The sequence below is a fragment of the Pinus tabuliformis genome, chromosome 7 (assembly GCF_031772625.1).
Source record: "Pinus tabuliformis cultivar Carrire ecotype Pingquan chromosome 7, CPIR1, whole genome shotgun sequence".
NCBI classification, from domain to species: Eukaryota; Viridiplantae; Streptophyta; class Pinopsida; order Pinales; family Pinaceae; genus Pinus; species Pinus tabuliformis.
The window spans coordinates 1,099,324,855-1,099,351,819 of record NC_142293.1 but is presented as its reverse complement, the minus strand read 5'-3'; the positions used below and the strand labels follow the sequence as shown (position 1 = coordinate 1,099,351,819).

The following is a 26,965-nucleotide window of genomic DNA, read 5'->3' as shown; positions in this document are numbered from 1 at the left end:
ACATCCAAGAGATGAACTCAACAATGCTAATAATCAAAACCTTGATTCAGAAGCCTGTGGTCAACTATCAATACTTGTGGTTGATTGCCGAATTTTGCAATCCACTGACGGAATGAAACCCTTGTTTCCAGCCGCATGGAGAGATTGTACATCGTGCAGTTGAAACCATCCAATCGTACTCATATGCTTGCGTGCTTGCTGTTGCAACCGAAAATTCCTTGTGGCAAGCCTGCGACTGTAAATCAAAACCCTAGATCGCACATGCAAGCTTCAGACCCTACAATTTCGGACTTGTACGAACCAATCTCCGTGAACCACTTCAGACCTGTGTGAACCAAATCAAAGAAAGAAGAATAATTGATGATCTCCAAATGAGGGTCACTTGACTTGTATTTATAGCCATCCAAGGGTGTCTAGATTCTTCTTTGGGCTGACCTGTTCTTTTGTGCACATGTGGGTTTTCATAATAAAATTTATGTTTCCTTAACCAAATTAAATTCTTCCAAGGGCTAGAAGGGGTCTTTCTTGATGAGGAAGACTATCCAAAGGAGGGAATTTGTCCTTAAGCTGCCAAATTAACAAAGCTTAGGCTTCAATTCTTACCACCGAGAACCAACAAGTCAGCCTGCTTGCAAGGAGGTCCAACACTAAGGGAACAAGCCCAAAGTCTTGCTCCTCAAGTCACGCATTTACTGGTTTCCTCTAGTCTCAGAATAAGAAGACATAAAAGTGGAAGGGTCCCTAGTTAATCTACTTCAACCAGCAAGCTGTTGGAACTTGCTGGAGGTTTATTACTCTTTGCAAAAATGAAATTTAACTAATGAAATTAGATTTAATCTAAAGCAAGAAGGAAAAGTACTCTAGATTACTTCAATGAAATGAAAGAAAAACTAAGCTAGATTGCATCAGATAAAGAAGCTAGATTGCATCAGATAAAGAAAATTTGCAACCTACTCTGATGTTATGATGTGATTATCTACTTTAAATTAATTTTAAATCCAACCACAAGAGCAACCACAAAAATATCCCCAAATGGGTATGAGGGATGCTCAGGGGGGAAATCCCCTAATTCCCAAGAAAGGTTACAATGCTTGATGAGATTCCTCGTGAATAAAGAATCAAGATCAAGAGAAGAAGAGATCCCTTATGAATAAAGGGATGAAGAATGATTAAAGGAGTTACAAATGGATTCCCTTAAAATATCAAAGGGAAAAAGAAGCTCTAGAAGAGGTGACAATGGTGATTTTCAATTGTTTTACAAGATAGGAGGTTGTATATCTTCTTTTGATGCTCCAAATCCTCACTGTTGACAAAAATTCATCAGCATCTCCCCTTGTTATGGCGAGGACTTGCTAAAAATCAGCAAACACAAAATATGATGAAAAAGAGATTAGAAATACTTGAAAAAAATTAGCATGTGTTACCCAAAAATACTAATAAAAAATATCTATGATTAGAGTTAAATTCCTACTCTAATTTGCTAAGGAAATACCAAGGTGACTTATTCTTTTCGTAGCAAAATAATTGCTGTTAGGACAGAAGTGAATATTTTAGCCTTTAATGCTTGATCTGACAATATAAAGCATGAAAAGTAACCAAGAAGCTTTGATTTTCAAATGAGGAAGCAAGGAGAAAGTTTGGGGGATCTTTGAAGCCCTCTTGAGATCCTTTTGACAGCCCTTTGGAGATCACTTGGTGTGGTGAGAATAGTGCTTCGCAAATGGCCTGAAGGTGGTTGATTCAACTTAGAATGTGGCCAACTCCAAGCTTAAAGAGTAACATATATCACTCTAAAAGAAAATTTGCACAACAACATTAGTAGCATAGGTGACTGCTTACATAATGACAAGATTAGACATGCTATTCGACTAAGAATATGCATGTCCTAATCAAGCCTAGAATATAAGCAAGCCAAGAAGGAAATAAACACTTATGGCCTTCTCCTTGGACAACAATGCACCTAGCTAGGTCCTAAGCTACAAAATAGAAAGCAAATTCAACATGAAAAATAACACATACAAGCTAAGTTACCAGGATACGGATACGGATACTGATCCGGATTCGGATCCGGATCCGGATACGGATCCGTTGGATTTTTGAAAAGCCAGGATCCGGATACGGCGAGGATACGACAAGTACAAAAATATATAATAATATTTTTAAAAATTTTAGAAAATACATTTGATGTTTAAAATCAAAACCATATATATAATAATATTTTTAAAAATTTTAGAAAATACATTTGATGTTTAAAATCAAAACCATTCATGAATCACAACATTAGAACTAAAATTATTAGATAATTTATGAATCTGAACACTGAAATGATGAAATTTAAAAACTAACAAACAAATAAACATATAAATATTAATACCAATATATTGATATAATTGTTAAAATAAAGTTATAACATAAAATATATATATATTTTTTTTATAAAAATTAAAAAATATTTTAATTTTTAACAACCAAACATAAAGTTATATAAATTTTTAATTATGACTTATAAAAATAAAAAATTTAAAATGAAATATAAAACATACGGTTATTAAACATAAATATATTGATTTAAAATAAATAAATTAAAATAACTTTATTATATATATTAACATCAAAATAAACTTTTTAATTAAATCAAAAATCTTTATATTGAAAGCGTATTTAAAAAACATATTGATTTAAAATAAATAATAAATTAAAATAACTTTATTATACATATATATTAACTTCAAAATAAATTTTTTAATTAAATCAGAAAGTTTTTATATTAAAAGGTTATTAAAAAACTTAGACGCATAATTTTATTGAAATCTTTATATATATATATATATATATATATATGCGGGAAGATGGCATTAAGAAACTTCACGCTGGTATTAAGAAACTTCACGCGTAATCTTAATAAAATCATTTTATATATATGCGATATTAAAAAGCTTATATATATACCAGATGATATTAAAAATATGACCCATAAATAAATTAAAATAACTTTATTAAATTATTATATATATATTAACATTAAAATAAAATTTTTAATTAAATCGGAAATTTTTATATTGAAAGCTTATAAAAAAACAAATTGATTTAAAATAAATTTATTATATATATATTAACCTCATTGAAATCTATGGAAGATGTATTAAAAAACTTCACGCTTAATCTTAAAAACTTCACGCTTAATCTTATACGCCAGATGGTATTATAAAACATAACGCATAATTTTATTTAAATATTTATATATATATATATAAGCGGGCAGATGGTACTACGCCTAATTTTATTTAAATTTTTATATATAAATTTATATATATATACGCCGGCAGATGGTCACTAACTAAATCACTACCTGACCGTACGCGGATCCTAGCGTATCCGTATCCGTACCAGTTTCGGATTCGGGGATCCGCGGTTCCACCTTTTGCCCTCAGCGGATCCGGTAACGTAGCATACAAGTTACCTCCAATAAGCTTAATGTACACCGCACAAATTTTGCACCATTAGACCTTCAAAGTTTGTTTATTGAATGATATGAACAAGTACAAAATAATATTGACAGAGGTTCCCCAAGCTCAAGCTTCCAACACTATAGAGCAGTGAGAGTTAAGAGTTCAATATATAGAAATTTAGTAGAAAATCCCAATGAGAAATGAGTCAACAAGTGTCCGAGTGATGATCCCAAGGAAGCTCCACGAGTTTCCAAGTGGCTGAGTGGAGATCCGTAGGAAACCCTCAAGGAATATCTTGAAATTTTCCCTTAAACTTTTGAGTTTTGTTGAGATGTTTAGTGAAAGGTTTCATCAAATAGTTTGTAGGAACATGGATGAGGTGCATTTTTCGTCATAAAACCCAGAGTAAGGAATACAGTATCACATCCACATTATGAGATCACTTTTGTTCAGCAGGTGTATTGGTACTAAATTCAGAAATAAGGCATATTCCACATATATAAGTGCACTCAGTAATAGAGGACCATTACAGTCATGAATACCAACATATATATATGTAAACAATAATCAGTGATAGCATGAAGTTTAGAGGACAAATCTGGAATGTTATGACATGAATGATATTGACAAACAATAGTTTGCTTCAACATAGGATACTTGAAAACACTAGTGGCTCGAATAGATGTCTACAGAAGCAACACGTTGATCCCTTATACACTGACTCAGCCTTAATGAATATTACAGATCTAGTCCCTTTGTTTGTCACCTCAACTTGGACTGCCCACTGATATATTTATTTGTGCCCAGATTTGTATTACACAACCAGCAATAAGGGGTAACTCCGTCCTCTGTTTTGGGCTTCCTCCCACAAGAAGAAACTTGACCTTAGATGTCCTCTCCTTCAGCACTTTGACTCGGTGGTTGGGGAATGAACTGGCTCCTCTTTAAGCTTGAATACGTGCCAGCAAAGGAGAAAGATTTCGATGAACAGCGAGAATGAGTAACTCGTCCTCCCTTGAGCAGTGAAAAACTTAGCCATCTAGATATGGAGTAACTTGACCTCTTTTCCAGTGCCAGACTCAGCTATTCTTCTAGAACTTCGACCCACTGACTTATGGCAGAGCGTGGCCCCTCTTCAATAGCAGTATTGACCACAGATTTGGCTTGGAACCTTCACCTGTAAAAGATATATAAAGTACACAAAATCATAAGATAAAATCAACTAATAAAACCTTTTACCCTATTATTTTTTGCAAATATTCTTTTTCTTGGTAGCGCAAACGTGAAATTTGAGTGATTCCACTCTCTAAACCAACTAGGTTGTATAGTTTCAACACCGAAGCTAGAAATGATGGCTAGGCTTTCTCAAACCCTAAGCTCTTCTCCAAAAACTCTCCAAAAACTTCTTCTTCTCAAATGACAAATGATAGAATGGGATAGACTCTTCACTTTTCCCTATTTATAACGTAGTGGCCACTTTTGCCGCCATTTTACCTTTTTAATTTTATAAAGTCACTTTATGAATTTTTCACTTTATAAATTGAAGATGAGTTTTCATTAGCCTAAGATATGACCCATTTTTCACCACTTCAACATTTATAATGTCTTTCCTAGGTGAATCGTGTTCCGTTAGTTAAATGTTTCCCCACCTTAGCCTATAGGAACATTATTAGGCTAGCAGAATCTTTGCTTATGCCTCCTAAGCGGTTAGGGACATTGCAAGATCTCAAGGCAATTTGAGTTGCCCACATATCCAAGAATTACTGTTGTGTGGCTCAAAGAGGATAGTGTGAAGTTCCAAGTGGTTGCATAGGTCTTCAATGAAGGGACAACATATATAAGGGCTGCCAAGGGAGTTCGAACTCTTCTCCAATTGGCTGATATGACCATTGTGTATTGGATGTCACCAAAGCTACGTGGGCATGAAATCTTGGCAGCGTATCTCCTTTGGGGAGCTGTATATTGGCCATAAATGGAGAAGTGTGGAGATGGGGGAGTTAACTTGGATCCTCCCTCCAACTTATCCCCTGATTTGTGGGGAACACAATGTTAACTCGACCTATTGTTAATAGGGAACTCAACCTCCTTGAATGGGGGAACTCGTCCCCTTTCACTGGGTGTCAAACTCAATCTAGTGGTAGCCTCAACTGATCCTTAACTCGTAGGCCTACTTGGCCTCCAAATGATCCTTTCAATTGACATTTTAATGCAACATCACTTGACTTAAAGGTTGGTGCATTTATTTTCCCAAGAACATATTACCCACCCGCTCCTAGTTTATTAATTTCTAATCTCCCTTGTATTTTTCTCATTTTATGAGTAAAAGTGAATTTTCATGGGGAAATATTTAATTTTTTGCACCCCAAAGTGGGAACTAGGATAATGTTGGTACTCTAAGCATGAATTTTGAGTACTCACATGCCATACAACATTTCCTAGTGCCACTTTTTAAATTATTACATATAATTTAATTAAAAAAATCTCGTTTTGTGGGCAATTTTTAATAATTAATAATTCCTAAAAATACCTAGTCAAATTCTATAAGACTCTAGGAAATGCCTAACATGGTAATATACATTGACCCTAGACTTAGAAACAATGTTGCACGAAGCAGGGACGGTTTTTGGCAGCAGGGATGCAAAAGCATCATTTCCCAAAATTCTAGGAAGCGAAGCGTCTACTATATATATATATTATATTTTTTTTGCATTTATATTAAAAAACATCCAAAATACCAAATTAGTTGTAGAAGACATGAAAACATGCATATTTTTACATCAATTAGGATAGATATGGCATCCATTGTACATCAATGATTAATTATTCCAGCATCAACCATCGACAATCTAGATTCCTTTTCTCTTGTCTATCCTTTGCCTCTACTTCAATTCCATAGGGATTTTAATCAACATTACCTAATTTTGATCAAATAACTTAATCCAAGCCTTATAATATGGTAGAGAAAGCTTAACATGCCTGATCAATGATTTTGACTTGAGTGAAGGGTACATAATTGAAGGCCATGACGAGGAGTTCAACAATCAATAACACCAACACTGGGGTACATATAGGGCTTGGTGCTCTTGATTAAATGCCAATCACATGCCCTCATACATGATATAATCCAATGAAATGCCACAATCCCATTGGTCCTGAAAACTATTAATTCTGCTGAATTTTGAATCAAATATGAAATTCTATTTTCTCCATATGAAGTCTGATGAGGTTGGAACCACTCTCAAACATCCCGAGTCATTTCATGGTAATGTTAAAAATTTAAGTAAAAGGATGGAAATGAATGATAAAGGAGAATGTCACTTTTACTTTAAGAATTTAACATTACCATTAGGGAGCATCTAGGAAGCGTCTAGGGAGCAGCGAGGGGCACCTTGGGAGTATTCGGAAAGTGTAGTTCCTCACGTAACAGTTCGAAATTTCCAAAAAGAAAAACAAAAAAGCTCCGCGGAACCGTCCACCTTCTCTCGGATCCGCTTGCGATTTGCGGTGGATACACGCCCGAACCTCCATAGGTCCGCACTCGATCCTTTCCAGATCCGTGGATCGGGTAGTAGGAACCCGGATCGAGCCCCCCACGGATCCAATTTTCCAAGAATCACAAAATAAGGTGGAACCGTAGATCCGCTTTTCCGTCCACGGTTTTGCCGAAGGATCGGTGGCGGACCCGTACGGGGCACGAATCTTCCTCTGGATCCTGGGGGGGGGACGGTTCCTGCAACAGTGCTTAGAACAACTCAAGACCTCGCTATTAAGATGCAATCTAGCTTTGGAAGTTATGAGTGTAAAAACTCAGCTAATTGTTTGTCACTGAAAAGCAAAAATAATTAGTCAAGTGAAAAAATACTTTAGAGTGACTTTCTTACTAACCAGGTCTCGAGGGTCTAAGTCTGTTACATAAGTTCATCATGCTAGTGTCATTTACTGCAATTCCCCTGTGCGGTTATGAAATTTGGATAGAAGAAGAAAGTAGAGAGAGAAGATGGGCAAAGTGCCCTTCTGGACTTCTAATCTTCAAATATTTGATAGGTGCCTTTGCCCATTGGGCAATGGGGTCATTGTTTCTTGCCTTGTACATATGAATAGGTAACAATCACTAGTCTCATTCTCTCAGAGATGGAACAATTCGCAGATCATGTACAATTGTTCAATCTAGTGGTCAACCTCAATCCGTAGTCCTATGACAACCAACTCTGAAGTCTCTCATGAGGATCTAAAGTGTGTGCATCAAATGGCGAAGCATGTAATGGGACTGAGCAAAGATTCCATCCCTCATCTCCATGTAATTCTTAGCATAGAGAGTCATCTTTGGACGTAACTCACCTTGACGATTTATCCAATGGCCCTGCACATATTTCTTTTAGATATTCTCTCGCATGATTTTATTCATTTCATGTTTGGTTGATAAGAGGTGGTTGGGTGCACAAGAGGAGTATTTGAATGCAGGAAGTTGGTCCATCATAATACCAATCAAAGCAAAAAGATCTTAGATTCTAGTGTACTGTTGAAAGTGCTAGAACTGCCAACATGTCAAGGGGATCTCCTCGGTAAGAAGTCCCAATTAGACCTCAGACCATTTGGTGTAGGAGTCCCAGCAGTGGGTCATAAGGTAATGCCTTGACCGCAATGTCACATAGAGGCATGTAAGATAACTCTGTTAGTAGCAAAGGTATGATTGATGTAGTGAGTCAAGGAAGGTGTATGAAAGGTTCTAACACATAAGGGGGAGATGAGGGTGAAGATGAGTTCCAGGTTGAAAGGGATTAGTGCCAACTCGGCTAGGAACACACAATGCAAAAGGATATGCACAACTTCCGGCGGAGCAGTCCACTGAGATGCGGAAATTACATCATACAAGGTAAGATAACACGTACAACACTCACAGATCAGTCCGAATGAGTGCAACAATTATTATAGCAAGGTTCATGTGAAAGGTCTGTCTGGCAGAGCAGTCGACACAGACGGGACAACGTTAACAACATATACAACACATTATCAACAAGATTCATATAATTGCATACAAATCAGTTCATGCACAAATACGTAAGTTAAACAACATATATCATTAAGGCAACTGAAGCAGTCCAACTATAATAACAACACATGCATGAAAATGTGCTAGCTCTTATTATATAAAGAGTGTAAGTTCCAATCATACAATACATCCATGTAAACCTGCTATCCCCTCAGTGGAACGTTATAGCCACATTCGCCTGCTCCTCCAAAGAGATGAACTAGCTTCGTGCAGTGGAGAAGCCAAGGCGCGTTACAATACTATCCAAGCTCTTTCCAAGATAGTCTTATTAGAAGCTTGGCTGACCAAAAGCCTCTACAATGAGTTATGAGGAACTATTTATAGCAAAGGGTGGGGTGACCCTTGACATTCCCCTTTGTGACAGTTCAACTACCCTCATGACTCTTCACCTACTCTATGACTGTTACATCCAACCATTGACACTTGACTTACACTTGACATGACTCAACATTACAATGCACATGTACTCATGTGAGACAACATGGCTTGAGCAAGCCTTGCAAGACATCACTGACACTCGGTCTGCTGTGATGAGACCAACTCTTTGACATGCTTGTGATGGTGAAGGTGGTGAGCTGATGCCAAGCTTGGTCGTCTGTGATGGTGTGCATGCACCTCATGGTGACATCTTGCTGAAGCAAACTCTTGCCTCCGTTGCAATTGGTGCATTGGTTCGACCCCTTCATCCAACTCGTCTGCTAACATGTGCATGGTCTTCTTGGGTACGGTTGAATTGGCAACACACTGATGCATAATGTCTGTGATGATTTTCAAGTGTGTGCTGGTGGTCATGCGCATCAACTTGTTGAAATACATGTTCAGCCCCAGTTGGACTTGCTTCTTTTCTTCGCCTTGGTGAGTGTGTTGAATGGGTTGGATTGCATGCATGCACTCAACGACATGCATGCTGCTGAATCCCTTGCATGCGATCAACAACACTGCTCACCATGTCTATTGCTGGGATGGATCCTTAACTTGTACGGGCGCAGTTTCATCCGTGAGTGCATGTTGTGCCCACTGCTATTCCTGTTCTTGCTGCAACTCATTCGTTTGCCTGTGTAGCTTCATGTTCTTCTTGGGTTGCTGCTTCAGCACATGCAACTCCTTCTTTGTTCCATCTTCTGCCTTTGCTCGATCTTCATGTCGTGCCGTCACTTCATAGCCGGAGTCATCAAAGTTGCTTTCATCATCAATGGACCTGCTTGAGTTTGCAACCTTGTTTCGCCTCCGTGTTGTCAACAACCCTCCTCTTGCATTCGTTGCATTTGGTATGCTATCTTCAACTGCTGTTCATGATGCTGCTCGCTGTGATGCTACTGCTGTCATATCTTGATGTCCTTGTCTATGAACAACTTGATGTCTTTGTGGGTAGGTAAGTCCATGGACACTTGATCGACTGCATCCCCAAGTGTGCTCTGAACGGTGTCTTCGTCTCTGCTCTCCTAGAAACACTGTACCTATACTGCTGAGAGGCAGATGAACACCTGGGATATCTGGAGACATGGCAACACTCATGGCAAGCAATTTGTCAGTCGAAAACCAAAATGAACATGAGAACTGACTTGCAACATACCTGGGTGCATAACATGAAGGTTGCGCAATTTCAGCCGGGAGGACGGGAGACTGATTGCCAAGACTACACAAGGCACAGTCTGGGCTATTGATAGATTGGCTGATTGCTGGCACTGCACAATACATAGTCCAGTCTGGCTGCTGACTGCTGGGATTGCGCAATGCGTAATTCCAGCTGGGAAGGACTGCTGGCCTAGGGACAAATTTGCGCAATTTCTTGGGCCAAGCAGCCACTGTCCTCCAGAAATGCGCAAAACAGTCCTGGAGGCCAGTGCTGGGCAGGAATGCGCAAATCTGGAGAGGAAGGTGAGCCTTCCTTCCCCAGATTGCACAATGCAGCCTTGGTGAAGGCAGAGTTCGGGCCAAGGTTGGCCCGACTCACTGACGGGCAACTGAAAGCAACTAAGACAGTAAATGCATGGTGACACTAAGTGATAGCAGAAGTGATCGACAATGCATGCGAAACATGAATGAAAGATTCAACAAACAGATCAACATGCATGTGGGTGAGGCAGTTCGCCGGTTGGGCGAACGTCCGTGCAAAACAGTTTCATGCATGCGACAACAGTGAGATAGCAACGAAAACTGAAACAGAGCTAGGACAAGCTAGTATACATGTAAATGACAACAAGCGTTCAAAGAAATCAAGCAAACAATACTCCCACAAGTGAAAACACAAAAAGCGACAGAAATGCAACACAAGGCATGGGAAGCGAGCTTACCCCAAAATAACTGAGCTGAATGTGCCGACTACTCCTATATGTGATGTGGGATGTCAGAGTTGCACGGTTGATGTGAGGAATGAGCTCTGCAACGTCCGATTGATGAGTTTTGATAACATCGAGGTTGTGACGCGCATGCGACAAATCTAGGGGAATCGACACTTGGTGGGAGATTTTTGAATTGATCCTTGCATATAACCTCTAACTACTAAACATATATCCCTGAAACAAGGGATGCCTTTGCATGCTGCCTTGGGTGAAGCAACCCATGCATGCAAGTCTATTTTGCTCGGTCCTGGAGGGAACCGGTCAACTCAGCTGCACGTGCAAGAGGCTGTTTGACTGCTTGAAGGAAATGCGCATTTCTGGCTGGGAGCTGGGCTGACTACCTAGGAGATGTGCGCAATTTGCGGAGCAACTGACTATTGCCTAGATTTGCGCAAATTCTGGGCTAAGCAGCCCTGCTGGGGAAATTTGTGCAATTCATGTTGGGAGTGTTGACTGGTAGGATTTCGCAATCCTGGAGCCCAGCAGGTTGCAAGATAGGATTGCGCAATTTCTGCAGGTGTGGCTGGTTGACCTCCAGAAATGTGCAATTTTCTTGGGGAAGTTGCTTAGTCTGCAACTGGACCAAGTCTGGGCGAATAGCCTGTGAGAGGAATGGATCAAACTGTGATCGACATGCTGCCTTTGTGCAAGAAAGACACTGAAGCTTGTGAACTTGATGAAGCAAGGCAAGCTGCTATGAAGGTTGGAAGGGAGGCTCCAAAACGAAGCTAAGACAAAATTTTGGAGGGTGGTTGTAGCCGCTACAACATGTATCAAAACCAACATCAAGTCGAAGGACTAGCTGCTACAATGGACTCTAAAAAATAATATGCCATGTATGGATACTAGTCATGCCCCTTCACTGTATCAATGAAGCTCGAAACATAGTGTATAATAGAGATACACCAAACAATATCTCAAATTGGAAGGGTTGAGCTCCAAACTCTACAATAATGATGGGCTGAGGAATGGTCTACTTGCACTAAATGATGTAGTGAAGGAAGATGATTTGTACTCTCTTGCCTGAAGTCCAATCAAACTCTAGTAAACCATGTCCCCAAACTTAAGAACCATGTAGAATTGTGGGTCAAACAAGAGTGTCCATACGTGACATCTTGGTTGATATGTCCTTAAAATGATTCTAGAAGCTCTACCTCTCAAGAAGGGCCAAGGACACACAGTGCTAATTGATTCGGGGTTGAAGCGCAAGCTGAAAATTAAAGCAACGTCCTATCAATAGTGTACCCCCAGATAAGTATATGAGTTGGTGATCTTAATCTCCTCTCATTTGAAAACAAATGGTAATATAGAGGATCTTGTTTGATGCATTGAAGATCATGACCTTGGTTTTACCTAAGCTGACCATCAGTTGATGGATTTTTACAGAATAAGGCCAGGGCATCCAACCATCTCTGCAATCCATCTGAGGATGAGTCTTGAAAGACCCAATTATCTGCAAACATCAAGATGGTAATCAAGACATAGTGTAGAAGGAAGCCAATGAATATATATATATATATATATAGACACACACACACACAAAGATCCCAAAGTTGTATGGTGGATCCTTATGCAATATTAAGAATACCCATCTAAGTACAAAAATCTCAAAGCTTAGTTATAGATCCCAATGCAATGCTTCCACTTATACTAGTGAGTCATGCCTCGTCATATGTGCTATTAGGTAGTTGACATACAAGTGCTTTCTTCTATCTTCTCAATATCTCATTTATCCTTTACACTTTAGCTTAAGTTCAAGCTTTGGGCGGACAACATTAACCTCTATTACATGTGATACTCCTAATTCCAATGAGTATGTCCTAGATTTCTATGTAGGAAGTGTGATGAATAATTTGCAAATGGGGAAAAGGAAAACTTCGTGAATCAACCTTCATTGTTGTATATGATGTATAGGTTGTCTTCTACTATTTTCAAGAGCTATGGGTCTTCATTTCTTTTGTGATGGCCTTCATGAAGGTGCACTAGGCATACAGTTACCACTTATGCACTTTGTTTTACTACCCCTTTTTATTATGTGTTTTTCTTTCTTGTGAAGTACCTGTTACCATAAAATCTAGCAGAGCCCAAGGAGGGAAAGCCTATAGGACAAAGAGCTAGACTAAGTGCTAACAATAGGACAATGACCCACTGCCACCATAGCCAATGTCCCCTGCTCCTTACGAACTTTCACCGGTGGGAGGAATCTCAGTAGGAAGGAGATCACTTAGAATATGTATGCTAGGTATAGGGCACAAAGTGATCACTCTAGAGCTCATTCGAAAGAGAGGCTTAATAAAGGCACTAGGCTTCAAAGAAGCAATTCGCTATCTAAGAAAAGCCCTAGAAAAGAAAGCGCAAGACCTAAGGTTTGATGTTTTTTTATGGTAATAGGTGTTCACAAGGTCAAGGCTCGAGAGAAAAGGCTTCTTGATATATACTTCAAGATGCATGGGCAGCATGATGCAGTAAGGTGCATAAAGAAGCATGATAAATGCAGTGACTGTTGTAGGCAACATGGATGCAGTACAATGCAACACATTGGTACAGCTTGGTGATGATGAGCATGATGTGAATAGTGCAACAGAAAAAGGTATTGAAGCAGCGTGTTGAAGTGATGATACATTGCAGTATACATTCAGCACAACGATGGGTACAATCATGATTAGTGAAGCATGATGAGATGCAGAATAGTGATGATGGGTGCAGCATGGTGCAGCACAGTGAGGTGCAACATGATGATGAGGTGTAGCACAATGATAGGTGCAGCATGGTGATGGAGTCACCTTGGAGAATTAGTTGGAGCAGCATGTCTTCAACTGAGTTCAGCTACCTCATGTATCATCTTCTTAGAGATGATCTCTGCTCTTATTTAGATAAGTCAATATGTTGACTTCTGATGTATATGCCCTATCTCTCTCTCTGTGAACTATTGAAGAACATATAAGAAGAATTGATCAAGAGTTTCCCCACATTGGGGTTTGTCCCTGGCTAGCGCCACATCTTGCATCCTCTTGTCTTGGCTTGTCTTCTGCGATTTATGTTATGTTCTATCTGCAATTTACTATTATGCTAATGTGATTGCTAATCTGGAAAAGATATTGAGCTAACTGTGAAAATTGAAATAAATTGCTCTAAGCATAGAACTTACCTAAAATTAACAAAACTTGATCCCCTACTTCATAATTCCTATCTGTTCTGTGAGCATCAACATAATTTTTCTGTCTATCTTGTGCTTCATTTAACCATTGCCTAATTTGTTACCTGTTCTTCCATCTCTTGAATTAATTTTGGCCCCACTATCACTCAGTCCTCTAACCTGTTCCAACTTAACGGTGTTCTGCAAGGTTTGTCGTATAATGCTTCAAATGGAGGCATTCCGATTGAAATGTGGTCAATGTTATTGTATGCAAATTCAACCAAGGGAAAGTGCTTTTCCCAATGTGTTTGTTGATCCATAATGCACATCTTGAATATCTCGTCCCCAATTAACAATATTGCTAAGGCAATTCTCAATTTTGCAATTTTTGGCAGTCAATAAATATTTGGCATATAAACTTAGGAAAAGTGGGTGGAAAAGGAAAATTTATTAAGGTTCCACCCCCAAACATTAGAAAAGCCAAGAAATTCAATGGGAAGTAGAGAGTGGGGTCCACTCCAAGGGAATACACACCCCTTGGAGGAATTTGAACTGGGTGAGAGAGAGAATTCGAAGGGTGGAGCCCACAAGAAGCATGAGGGATGGCTGGCTATAAATTTGAGGTGAGGCTCTCATTTTGGGGCTTTTGACAATTTGATAATAGAACCAAGTTCTCTTGAGTTTTTGAGCCAAGACAACTCAGTGTTGTTTAGAACTAGGGGATCCCAAGCGGAGATCTCCACTCTACCTTCAGTGGACTTAGAGTGCTACTCTAAGGGAGACATCTTTACACTTTGAAGTTGTTCCGGGAGGAGTTAGTAGGTACCATCAGTTACTACATGGAGCAGATTGGGCATATAATAGGAGTACATATTGAGTTGGGTTGACTCCAGGACTTTGATATCGAGTTTCCTTGTGTATTTGCTGGAGATTTTAGGTGATTTGAGGGCTGATTTGGGGGCTATCTTTTGGGCTGAATTTTCCTAATTTGGGCATGCACAGTTCATAGAGGAGGTTGTTTGTGGGTGAGGCTTTCTCAGGAATTTGGGGCTGGGCATTGCTAGGAGTCATAAGTTGAATTCTTGGAGAAGTTATCGATTGATTTTGGAGGGCTTTGGCAGTTGTTTATTAGGCCGTACGAATTACCCAGCTGAAGAGGGAGCAGACACTAATTGTCGGTAATTTCAGAAGGTTGGAATGAGGCCCAAAGCATTATGGAGTTTTTTGGGTATTTGGTGGAGAGGTCCCCTTTAAATCTACATAATTTTCTAGGTAGTATTCAGGTTAGAAATCCCCTTTGGTTCAACAATGCGTTTTATTATTCAGCTAGTAATTTGCACCATTTTGTGTGTTTTCTGGTTGGTTGGTATGGGGCAGATTCCTTTCTAGGTTTGGTTGAGTATTTTTGGGAGAAGCTACAACTGCATTTTCAGACAATTCTAGGCACCACAGAGGGTCATTCTCAACATTCCTAGTGCAGCACCAATTGCCAATTTCTGGGTTTGCACAGAAGGATAGTGGGCTGAAGTTTCGTAGCTCTTGGGGTCATCTCTTCCACCCAGGTTTGCTCCAACTTGCTTATGAAAGCTTAGGTGTACTTGTTCCTTGCTATAGGTACTCCCTACAATTCATAATTTAATAAATGACTTAGCTTATTTGCCTAGTTTCTTGTTGTTTTCATGGTGCATGCGTATTTGTGATTTTATTTGTTATAGCCTAGTTCATGTTACTGTTATTAGTTGTAAATTTCAATTTGGAACATTACAGTGGTATTAGAGCATGATCTTGGCCAACTGTGGGGAGGCTAGCAAGGTCATGGAGGAGTTGATGAGGCAGAACCAATAGATTCTGGAAGGGATGCAACAAATGATGCATAACCAATAGAGAAGCCAAGCACATGCAGGCACATCCCAACGGTACAACATCCATATGTATGGCCAGTCTGGCCCTCCTATCGTGCCCAATTTCCTGGTTGAACAAGAGAAGGAGAAGCATAGTTTAGGGGTTGGATCATTAGGTAGAGGGGGACAGTTAGAGGGTGAGACCAGGGGGCGTCTCTGTTGGTGGAGACCGGGATTTAGATGTTAGGAGGTTGAGCAGGAGGGCACGTAGGATGGTGAGGGGCACATTGACATACCCAGTGTGACGTAGGTGTCACCCTTGTTGGAGATCCCTTTGATAGCTTTGGCTGGCACCTTGGTGGATACTGTTGAGCATACACCCGTAGGGCCATTCGATGAGAATGTATTCATTGATGAGGCACCCAGAGCAGTGACAAAGTTTCCAGATGATGACCACCTACAACAGGTTGATGAGGTGCCAGGAGACACAAAGGTATCCAGAGTTGTGACTGAGTTTACGGGTGATAACCGCTAACAACAGTTTCGACAGCTCTCGGCTGACCTTCTAGCGTTGAAAAGGAAGGCCACAACAATATGAGAGACCATTCTACAACAGAATGAGGAGTTGGAGGGCATGAGAGTGGTTTGTGTCGAGTCAGTGGCCAAACTAACTCGCGTTGGGGAACGATTGGGTTCCCTAATGACATAGCTAGAGGAGTACACCTTGGAGCGTCAAAGAAGCCCTCTTCAAACATATATAGATGGGGCTTGCAACACTATTAGGTTACCTCTGCACATTGATGGGAGAGAGGCAGAGTTACCCAGTTAGATTATATGTGTTGACCAAACTAGTGAGGCGAGGTGACATGAGCTGTGCAAGTTGCAACATTTGTAGGATGGAGGGCTTTTTTTGTGTTCGGGTGTTCGTGCAATTAATCCTTCTATTGGGGTTGGATGGCGAGAGACTCTGAGTTGGTACCCAGGCTCTAGCGGAATGGGATAGCCTTATAGAGATGATCGTAGTTGGGAGTGAAGCTTAGCAAGAGCTCTCAGACATTGGAGATGCTGGAGGCCTAGGTTGGAATTGGAATCCGGGTGGGGCTTCCTATCATATATATGGGATGTAGGATGGCTATGGTGCCAGCGAGATAGTGAACTTGGTGACTAAGCATACTCATTCCTTGGGGGAGTTCCAGTCAGCACTAATAGCCAAGCGGTTCCTAAGTCGACCCCATGGGTTGGTTGGGCATGTTGGATGCACATGGAGTCACAAGGAGAGTAGCATACTCTAGTAGGGTTATCCAGAGGAGGTGGCATCAGCAGGTCACCAGAAAGGGTGGCCATGTGGAGACGATGCTCTCTCATGGGCACATTGGACACAGGTGCCATGGAGGCTAGGCACATTAGTGTCATTCTCGTTAGCATGTGTGGAAATAGATCACTCAAGTCTACCAGGGTAGATGAGGATGGGTAGCCCACATCATGGTGGGTTTGTTAGCAGATTCGTGGATGTATTGATGAAGGTGGGATGGTTGATGATGCAGGGTAGTGCGACAGTTGGTGTAGGTGTTCATGTTGATTTTCGGTAGCATCGAATGTGCTCTAGCTCCAAATTCTGTGGAGGGGCTAGAACACACGAGATCTCCAAGACCTAGAAATCGTTTGGTGAAATTCCACCCATATTGTATTTTATTAAAATAATAAATATTTTTAATGGGGTTCCTAAGTCTAAACTTAGGAAAATTAAAATATTAATGTGTATTAATGAAAATATGGTTGAGAAGCTTCTAAGAGATGAGGATCAAATCTAATTTAATCTTAGCCGTTGATTAGAGATTAGATCATGACGGTTGATATCTCAACAGGAAAATTATAAAGGAAGACTTGAGAGTCATTTTGAGACACACCAGGCAAATATTCAGTAACCTAAGGGAAATCGATTCTCAAGAAGTAAGAGTTCGATTTCAGAGGGAGAGTTGCAGGGTGAAGGAAGAGGAGGGCATCAACATCAGTTAGAGACTAAGGAGGAGGTGACGCAGTGCATTAGAGAGACAATGTAGCTAGGGGCGCAGTCCTCACGCAGAGATGGCGCAGAGGTGATGCAATGAAGGCTGGAGGGTCTCTGGGGTGTCAGAATTTCTCCAAGGGAAGGAGGAAAATTATCTTAGGTGTTTTCTCAGGGGTTTCTCTGTGTTCTACAAAATCATTCCTTGTAAAGAGATTGTTGTTGAAGAATAATAAATAAACCTTCATCTGTTGCACTGATTTTCCCGCATTGGGTTTTTCCAGGGACTATTGTCCAAAAATAACTGTGTTGATGTGATTGATTCTTGTGCTTGTATTTCACTGTTCTTTTCTTTATGCTATTATGTGACACTGCAGTAGAATTTACTTTGATGTTCTTTGAATGGTTTTGTAAATAACTTATTGTGGAAAATAAGTAGGAGAAATAAATCAGTGATTGCAGTAGAATTTCTTGTTTGAAATTTTTACATGGTATCAGCGCTGAGATTGGGCAATAAGATTCGAGAATCTGCAATGAGTCGGGAATATGACGCTGGAGCAGCAACTGAAAAGGACTCACGCAGTTCTCCCGAGAAAGAGGAAAACACGAAGAATATGGATCACGAATCTTCTATGTTAGCTTCCAGACTGGAAGAAGAAGTCACTTGCTTGGCAAGTTCTGCTTCCTCGGAGGTTTGGTATATTGACAATGGAGCTTCTGCATACATGACAGGAATAAAAGAATGTTTCTTGAGCTATCAAGAAGAACAGATGAACTTCCAAATCACCATGGCAAATAAGTCAAAATGTACCCCCATAGGAAGAGGTACTATAGTTTTTCAAATAGAAGAAGGGGATTGGCTTCGAGCTATCAATGTGTTGCATGTGCTTGGATTGGGGATGAACTTACTCTCTGTATCTCAGTTACAAAACAAGGGCTATGATGTTTTCTTCATTGGGAAGAAAGTAAATGTCAAACATCCGAGTTGGAAGAAGAAGGCCCAAATTTGAGTCAGAAGTAATAGACTGTATAAGTTACAGCTAGAATCTCCAATGGCGCTGATAGGAAAGAGTGGAGTAAAAGATTTGAATGAACTATGGCACAGGAGGATGGGGCACTTACACCATGGGGCTCTAATAATTCTCAAAAGGACCGTCACAAGAGTTCTAGAATTAAGTACCAAACGAGACGATGTATGCAGAGGGTGCGCACTAGGCAAGTACGCCAAAATGGCTTATTCCAGAAGTAATAGTAGGGCTAAGAGTGTTATGGGATTGATACACTCAGATATTTGCAGACCCATGTCCACAAAAGCTCTTAGTGGTGCCGAATACTCCATCACCTTCTTTGATGACCATTCCAGGAAGACTTGGATCTCTTTCTAAAAACAAGGATGAGGTTTTTGATCGATTCAAAGAGTTTAAGGCTCTGGTTGAGAATCTGACAGGGAAGAGGATAAAAGTGTTGCACTCAGACAATCGTGGGGAGTACATTGATAAGGACTTCATTAATTTTTGCGCAAGGGAAGGCATCATAAGAGAATGGACAACTCCATATAATCCGGACCAGAATGTAGTAGCAGAGAGGAAGAACAGGACTATTGTTGAAGCAACAAGGGAAATGTTGTATGACCAGGATATGCCCAAATTTCTATGGGCAGAAGCATGCAGCACAACAGTATATGTCCAGGACAAGACTCCTCACAGGGCATTAGGTAAGATTACTCCGGAGAGTGTCTTCACCGGCAAGAAGCCTGAGGTGAGTCATTTAAGAATATTTGGGAGTTTGGCATACTGCCATATACCCGAAGAAAAGAGGAAGAAGTGGGATCAAACTACAGAAAAAGGATATCTTGTGGGATATAGCAAGAATGCTAAGGCATATAGAATCTACCTTCCAGGAAATAGGAATATCGTAGTACGACGAGATGTAAAGTTCATGGAGGACAGAGCTTTTAGGAAATCCTAAGAAACGCCTTCTGAAGAGCAGTCAAAGGATGATCCATTGGTCCAGCCACTTCGACCAGTAGAAACCAGCACCATTATTTCTCCAAAGGACAAGAATCCAGAGGTATCATAGCAGGTGGAGTCTGAGGAGGAGGAGCAAATAGATCTACCCACTACTTGTGGAAGAACGAGTTGGGAACTTCAACAAATACTATGGGATGCAGAGGATTTCGTTGGAGCTCCTAGGAACGAGAAAAGGGAGCGTAGAAAACCAGATAGGTACCAAGCCTTGGTGGCTCAGGTTGGAGAACCCTCTAGTTTTCAGGAGGTCATTCAGCATCTGGGAAGTGGTACCTAGACCTCAGGACATGTCAGTTGTAGGTTCGAGATGGATCTACAAGGTATATACACTGTAGATGGCAGTGTGGAAAAATACAAAGCCAGGTCCGTGGCTAAGGGGTATGCTCAGAAGGAAGGAATAAACTACGAAGAAACCTTCACCCCAGTAGCCAGGTATACTTCTATTAGATCCGTGATATCCCTTGCAACACAGATGGGGTGGGAGATTCACCAGATGGATGTCAAGACTGCGTTCTTGAACGGGGTGATTGAAGAAGTATACATTGAACATCTAGAGGGTTTTGAGACAGATGAGAAGAAATCTCATGTGTGTAGGTTGAAGAAAGCCTTGTATGGGCTTAAACAAGTGCCTAAAGCATGGTATGGTCGAATTGATGGTTACTTGCAGAAGATGGGATTCGTTAAGAGGGACGCAGATCCCAACCTATTTGATTGTAGAGAATGAGCCTCTAATTCTGGTGTTATATGTGGATGATCTTTTTCTATCATGTTCATTCGGGCTCATCAAAGGTTGCAAGGAAAACCTAGCTACAAAATTTGACATGAAGGATTTGGGACGGATGCATTATTTTCTGGGGTTGGAAGTTTGGCAGCAGAAGGGTGGAATTTTCCTTGGAGAAGGAAGATCTGCTACAAAAATTTTGAAAAGGTTCAAAATGCAGGATTGTAGACCTATGGCTACTTCAATGATTACCAACTGGAAGAAGATCAATGCATCTAAAGGTAAAGAAGTCGATCCCGCCTTGTATAGGCAACTCATAGGGTCCCTAATGTATCTGGTCAAAACTAGGGCAGACATTTGTTACGCTGTCAACACCCTCAGTCAGTTCATGGTGGAACCAAAGAGGGCGCCTGGGTAGCAGCCAAGCATGTTCTTAGATATGTACAAGGAACCGTTGAGCATGGATTAATGTACACTCGAGGCAACGGCATCAGGCTGAGTGGGTTCATTGACGCAGATTGGGCTAGAAGTTCAGTAGATCGGAAAAGTACCACTTGGTATAGTTTCAACATTGGATCATGAATGACCTCCTGGTGTAGTAGGACACTGAAATCCATAGCTCTGAGCTCAACTGACGCTGAATATATGGCAGCTAGCACAACATCGTGCTAATCCATATGGCTTAGGAAATTGCTTGTGAATCTACTCAGGAGAAGGATGCGACCAATATTTTGTGTGATAATTAGAGTTGTATCAAGCTCTCTGAGAATCCAGTTTTTCATGATCGGTCGAAGCACATTGACATCAGGTGTGACTTTATTAGAGACTATGTCTAGTGAGGGGCAATACAGTTACGATACACTCCGAAAGGAGAATAGGTGGCAGACATTCTCACCAAGGCTCTAGGAAGAACAAAGTTTGTTTATTTCAGGGAGAAGATGGGGATGCTTGAGAATCTGTTTCAGTAGTAGAGGAGTTGCAGTGCAGCAATTAGTAGTGGTAGTGCTATGGGCAACATGATGCAGCGTATTGAGAGGGAGCTGAAGTAGAGATGCAACAGTGATAGTGGCAGTGTCATGGGCAACAATATAGGTTGCAACAACGCAATGGATGAAGGGCAGCGGGCCGAGCATAAGCAGTGCAAAGGACCGATGTCGTGGATCAGTAGGATACTTCTATTGGGAGCTAGAGCACATTCCTTGCTAAGAGGGAGTATTGATTTTGGGTACCATTGGATGTGCTTTAGCTCCGAAATTTTGTGGAGGGGCTAGAACACATGAGATCTCCAAGACCCATAAATTGTTTGGTGAAATTCCACCAGTATCGTATTTTATTAAAATAATTAATATTTTTAATGGGGTTCCTAAGTCTAAACTTAGGAAAATTAAAATATTAATGGGTATTAATTAAAATATGGGTGAGAAGCTTGTAAGAGACGAGGATCAAGTCTAATTTAATCTTAGCCATTGATTAGAGATTAGAGCACGATCGTTGATATCTCAACATGAAAAGTATAAAGGAAGACTTGAGAGTCATTTGGAGACACACCAGGCAAATACTCAGTAACCCGAGGGAAATCAATTCTCAAGAAGTAAGAGTTCGATTTCAGAGGGAGAGTTGTAGGGTGAAGGAAGAGGAGGGCATCAGCGTCAGTCAGACACTGAGGAGGAGGTGACGCAGCGCATCAAAGAGACGTTGCAGAGAAATGGCTCTGAGAGACAGCATAGCTAGGGACGCAGTCCTCACGTAGAGATGATGCAAAGGTGATGCAGTGAACACTGAAGGGTCTCTGGGGTGTCAGAATTTATCTAAGGGAAGGAGGAAAATTATCTTAGGTGTTTTCTCAGAGGTTTCTCTATGTTCTGCAAAATCATTCCTTGTAGAGAGATTGTTGCCGAAGAATAATAAATAAACCCTCATCCGCTGCACCGTTTTCCCGCGTTGGATTTTTCCGGGGACTATTGTCCAAAAATAACTGTGTTGATGTGATTGATTCTTGTGCTTGTATTTCACTGTTCTTTTCTCTATGCTATTATGTGACACTGCAGTAGAATTTACTTTGATGTTCACTGAAGGGAATTGTAAATAACTTATTGTGGAAAATAAGTAGGAGAAATAAATCAGTCACTACAGTAGAATTTCTTGTTTGAAATTTTCACAGTTTAGAGGTGCACAAAGTTGTACCTCGGAGTTCGGTGTTCTGGAGAGGAGCACAGAGGTGTATGGTGGAGTGACAGGATGTGCGGGCTTGCACTGGGGAGTAGGAAGAGCGATTCACACCCACCTCGAGGTTCCGCATGGAGTCATAGCTACATCGTCACAAGAGGGACGTCCACTGATGCCGGTTGATATGGCAGTTGGTAGTGGTATCCAACAATGCACAGAGGGTTGCAATTGGGTGCAGTTGTGTGCCAAGGGGCACAAAGATACACGTTTGTATGCAGGGGAGCACAGGGATGCTTGTCCGCAGGTAGTGATGTGTGACGCTACACATTGGGATTTTGGAGCGCCATCTCCAGGGAGACCGCCTGATAGAGGTGACTAGCATGATGGTGGGTGTAACTCACCCCAAATCGATGAGGATGAAATTGAGCATCATTTGATGATATCCATGAGGACTTGCGCACTAGTCTCAGTTCCAGATTGTTTGTAGGCGCAACAAAGTTGGATGTTGTCCCTCGATGCCTTTGTTACGAACAACAGGATGTAGGAGGCTCACCCGAGACAATTAGTTGGGGCACAAAGTGTCCAAACAGAGACATCTCAGCGGTGGCATTTGGTTAGGGCCCAAGCCGACAGGTACAAGTTTGGGGAGTGTGTGGTTTGCTGCAGAGGTAGTGTATGCTCCACCCTTGAGTTCACACTTAGGGAGGTGATGGTGAGCGAGCTGCATGGGACACTTTCGACAAGATAGCCCTAGCTGTTATGTGAGCATGAGGTACAGGGAATGATAGTCCTCGTTGGTAGGAGGATGCCTAGGCTTTAGGCAGTGTCTAGGTACTTCATTAGGAGCTACGATAACAAATTTCGCTATGCGGTCTGGCAGAAGCAAAACGGTTCATCATACGTGGGACAAATTCTTGAAGTTGGGTGCCCATCCATGGGATATGTATAGGGACGAAGACGAGGCACAAAGGGGTCCCATCAACTAGCAACATGTCACAACAACACATAGTGGGTATTAGGAGTTGTGGACCTTTACTATGGTTATGGGATCCAGGGATCTAGCTGATGTGGGGGACACTCCATTACATAGTGAGTATAGTCGGGATAGTCAGTGATCGGGTTCATTATCAGGTTGACACATGGGGGATCATCGAGGTCTTCATCTTATGGCAAGGCAGGTGGTTGTTCAGGGTTGGGGCCAACCATGGAGTGATAGGCGCGAGCACTATTGAGTCCCCTTGGCAGGTTGGCCATAGCCTCGATCATCACACGTATTATGGCTTCGTGTTGTAGGAGATGAGGCTTTGGTATGAGCATGTTAGACAGTTAGTCGTGACCAGAGTGTTGCAAGGTCTACAGGACAGTTTCTTCTTGCGATATGCATGGGACTCTGGCATCACAGTACTTGACAGTTTATCTACCCTTGGGGATTAGCTTGGTTTGACAAGGGGAGATCATTACGACCTTCCATTGCATTTGAGTGATTCCTTGTTGGTGCGGGGGACTTCACCATCATGGGGGGATGATCAACAGAGAGAGTTTAGGGGAAGCTCGTGCGAGCAAGGATTTATTTCCACAGGAGTCAGATTGTATCTTCAGATGCCCACCCTTGCAGTACATGAGATGGATGACTCAGTAGAGCAGCTGTAGAGGACTTCGGGTGCCTATACTAGGGGGGACAATGAGTGGGGCAACAGGTGCTTCACATCGATCAAGATGGTTTGGGGTCCTAGTATCGAGGGTCTCCTTCCTGACAAGATAGTGTCGGGGATAGGGATGAATCAATGGCACATTTGGGACCTCAATATCGTTTGCAGTAACCATTTGGCTAAGCTGATAGAGAGGGCGCTTGTTTAGGCATTGCTTGAGGACAAACAATTTTTGGTGGGGAGGACTGTAATGTCTCCAACTAAGAATTTTGCTAAGGGAATTCTCAATTTTGCAATTTTTGGTAACTAATAAATATTTGGCATATAGACTTAGGAAAAATGGGTGGAAAAGGAAAATTTATGAAGGTGCCACCCCCAAACATTAGAAAAGCCAAGAAATTTGATGGGAAGTGGAGAGTGGGGGCCACTCCAAGGGAATATGCACCCCTTGGAGGAATTCGAATTGGGTGAGAGAGGGAATTCGATGCGTGGAGCCCATAAGGAGCATGAGGGATGGCCGACTATAAATTGGAGGTGAGGCTTTTGTTTTGGGGCTTTTGACAATTTGATAATAGAACCAAGTTCTCTTGAGTTGTTGAGCCAAGACAACTTAGTGTTGTTCAACATTAGGGGATCCTAAGCGGAGATCTCCACTCTACCTTCATTGGACTTAGAGTGCCACTCTAGGGGAGATATATTTACACTTCAGAGTTGTTCTCGGATGAGCTAGTAGGTACAATTAGTCATCACGTGGAGCAGATTGGGCGCGGAATAGGAGTATGCATTTCTTGGTAGAGCCATCTTAAGCTGGGATGACTCCAGGACTTAGAGAGCAGGTTCCCTTGTGTATTTGCTGGAGATTTCAGGTGATTTGTAGGGCTGATTTGGGAGCTATATTTTGGGCTGAATTTTCCTAATGTGGGCCTGTATAGAGGAGTTTTGGGCTTGCGTAGTTCATAGAGGAGGTTGTTTGTGGGTGAGGCTTGGCTAGGAATTTGGAGCTAGGCATTGCTAGTAATCATATGGAGAAGTTTTTAGCTGATTTTGGAGGACTTTGGCAATTGTTTCTCAGGTTGTACGAATTACCCAACTAAAGAGGGGGCATAGGCACACACTTATTGGGGGTAATTTTGGAAGGTTGGAACGAGACCCAAAGCTTTTTGGGTTTTTGGTTGAGATGTCCCGGTTAAATTTACAAAATTTTCGGGGTAGTATCCAGGGCAAAAATCCCCTTTGGTTCAGTGATTCATTTTACTATTCAGCTGGTAATTTGCACCATTTTGGGGGTTTCCTGGGTGGTTGGTCTGGGGAAGATTCTTTTCTGGATTTGGTTGAGTATATTTGGGAGAAGCTACAACTGCATTTTCATACAACTCTGGGCACCACAAAGGGTCATTCTCAACATTCCCAGTGCAACAGTAGTTGCCAATTTCTGGGTCTGTGCAGAAGGATAGTGGGCCGAAGTTTCCTAGCTCTTGGGGTCATCTCTTCCACCTGGGTTTGCTCCAGCTTTCTTATGCAAGCCTAGGTGCACTTGTTCCTTGCGACATGTACTCCATACAATTCATAATTTAATAAAATGGCTCAGCTTATCTGCCTAGTTTCTTGGTTTTTTGATGGTGCATGCTTTGTGATTTTATTTGCTATAGCCTAGTTCATGTGTTTGTTATTAGCTATAAATTTCAGTTTGGAAGATTACACTCAACATATCTTCTAGTACTTGGTTCACCCTTTATGTTTGTCAATCAGCGTCAGGATGATAAGTTGTACTTAAATATAGTTGAGTTCCTAAAGTTGAGTGCACACAAGTTCAAAACCTTGAAGTGAATCGTGAATACCTATCTGATATGATTTTCTTAGGAACTCCATGAAATCCAATGATTTCATTTATAAATACTCGAGCTATGTATGTAACTTCATAAGTATCTCTTACAACGATAAAATGGGCACTTTTCGTTAGTTTATCTACCACAACCAGAATAGCATTGTGTATTTGTGGGGTAAGAGGTAGCCCGACAATAAAGTCCATAGAAATCACCTCCTATTTAGACATAGGAATGTCGTGAGGTTGCAAGAGACCCATTGGGTGACAATGGTTAGCCTTCACTTGTAGATAGTCAAGACATTTTGTAACAAATTGGACAATATCGCACTTAATGTCTGCCCAAAAGAAGAGCTTCTTGGTATTAGCATACTTTTTCTTTACGTCAGCATGCACACAATATAGTGCATTGTGGGCTTCCCTAAGAATGGTGTTTCAAAGATCACTACTACCAGGAATGTACATCCTTCCATGGAATCGCAAAATTCTATCATCCTCTAGTTCATATCCCTCAAACTTAGGTTCGTTTGGATCTTTACTATCAAGCCTAGATCTTACTTTTAAATACCAGTTGTCTTCTAAGAGATGTTCTAGCACCCGCTCCTGCGAGTCTACCTTGATAGGTATGAGGGAAAATATCCTTGTTTTTCTACTTAAAACATGTGCCACTACATTCTCTTTCTCTTTACTGTATGAAATTCCAATGTCACACTCACTTAAGAATTCACTTCATCGTCTTTGCCTAGCATTTAAGTCC

General features: G+C 41.1%; 1 protein-coding gene across 7 annotated transcripts in view; it reads left to right on the top strand.

Moving 5' to 3' along the window:
* LOC149251389 (uncharacterized) overlaps positions 1 to 26,965 on the top strand; it is a 368,168-nt gene that overhangs the window by 321,711 nt on the left and 19,492 nt on the right. The window lies entirely within an intron of this gene.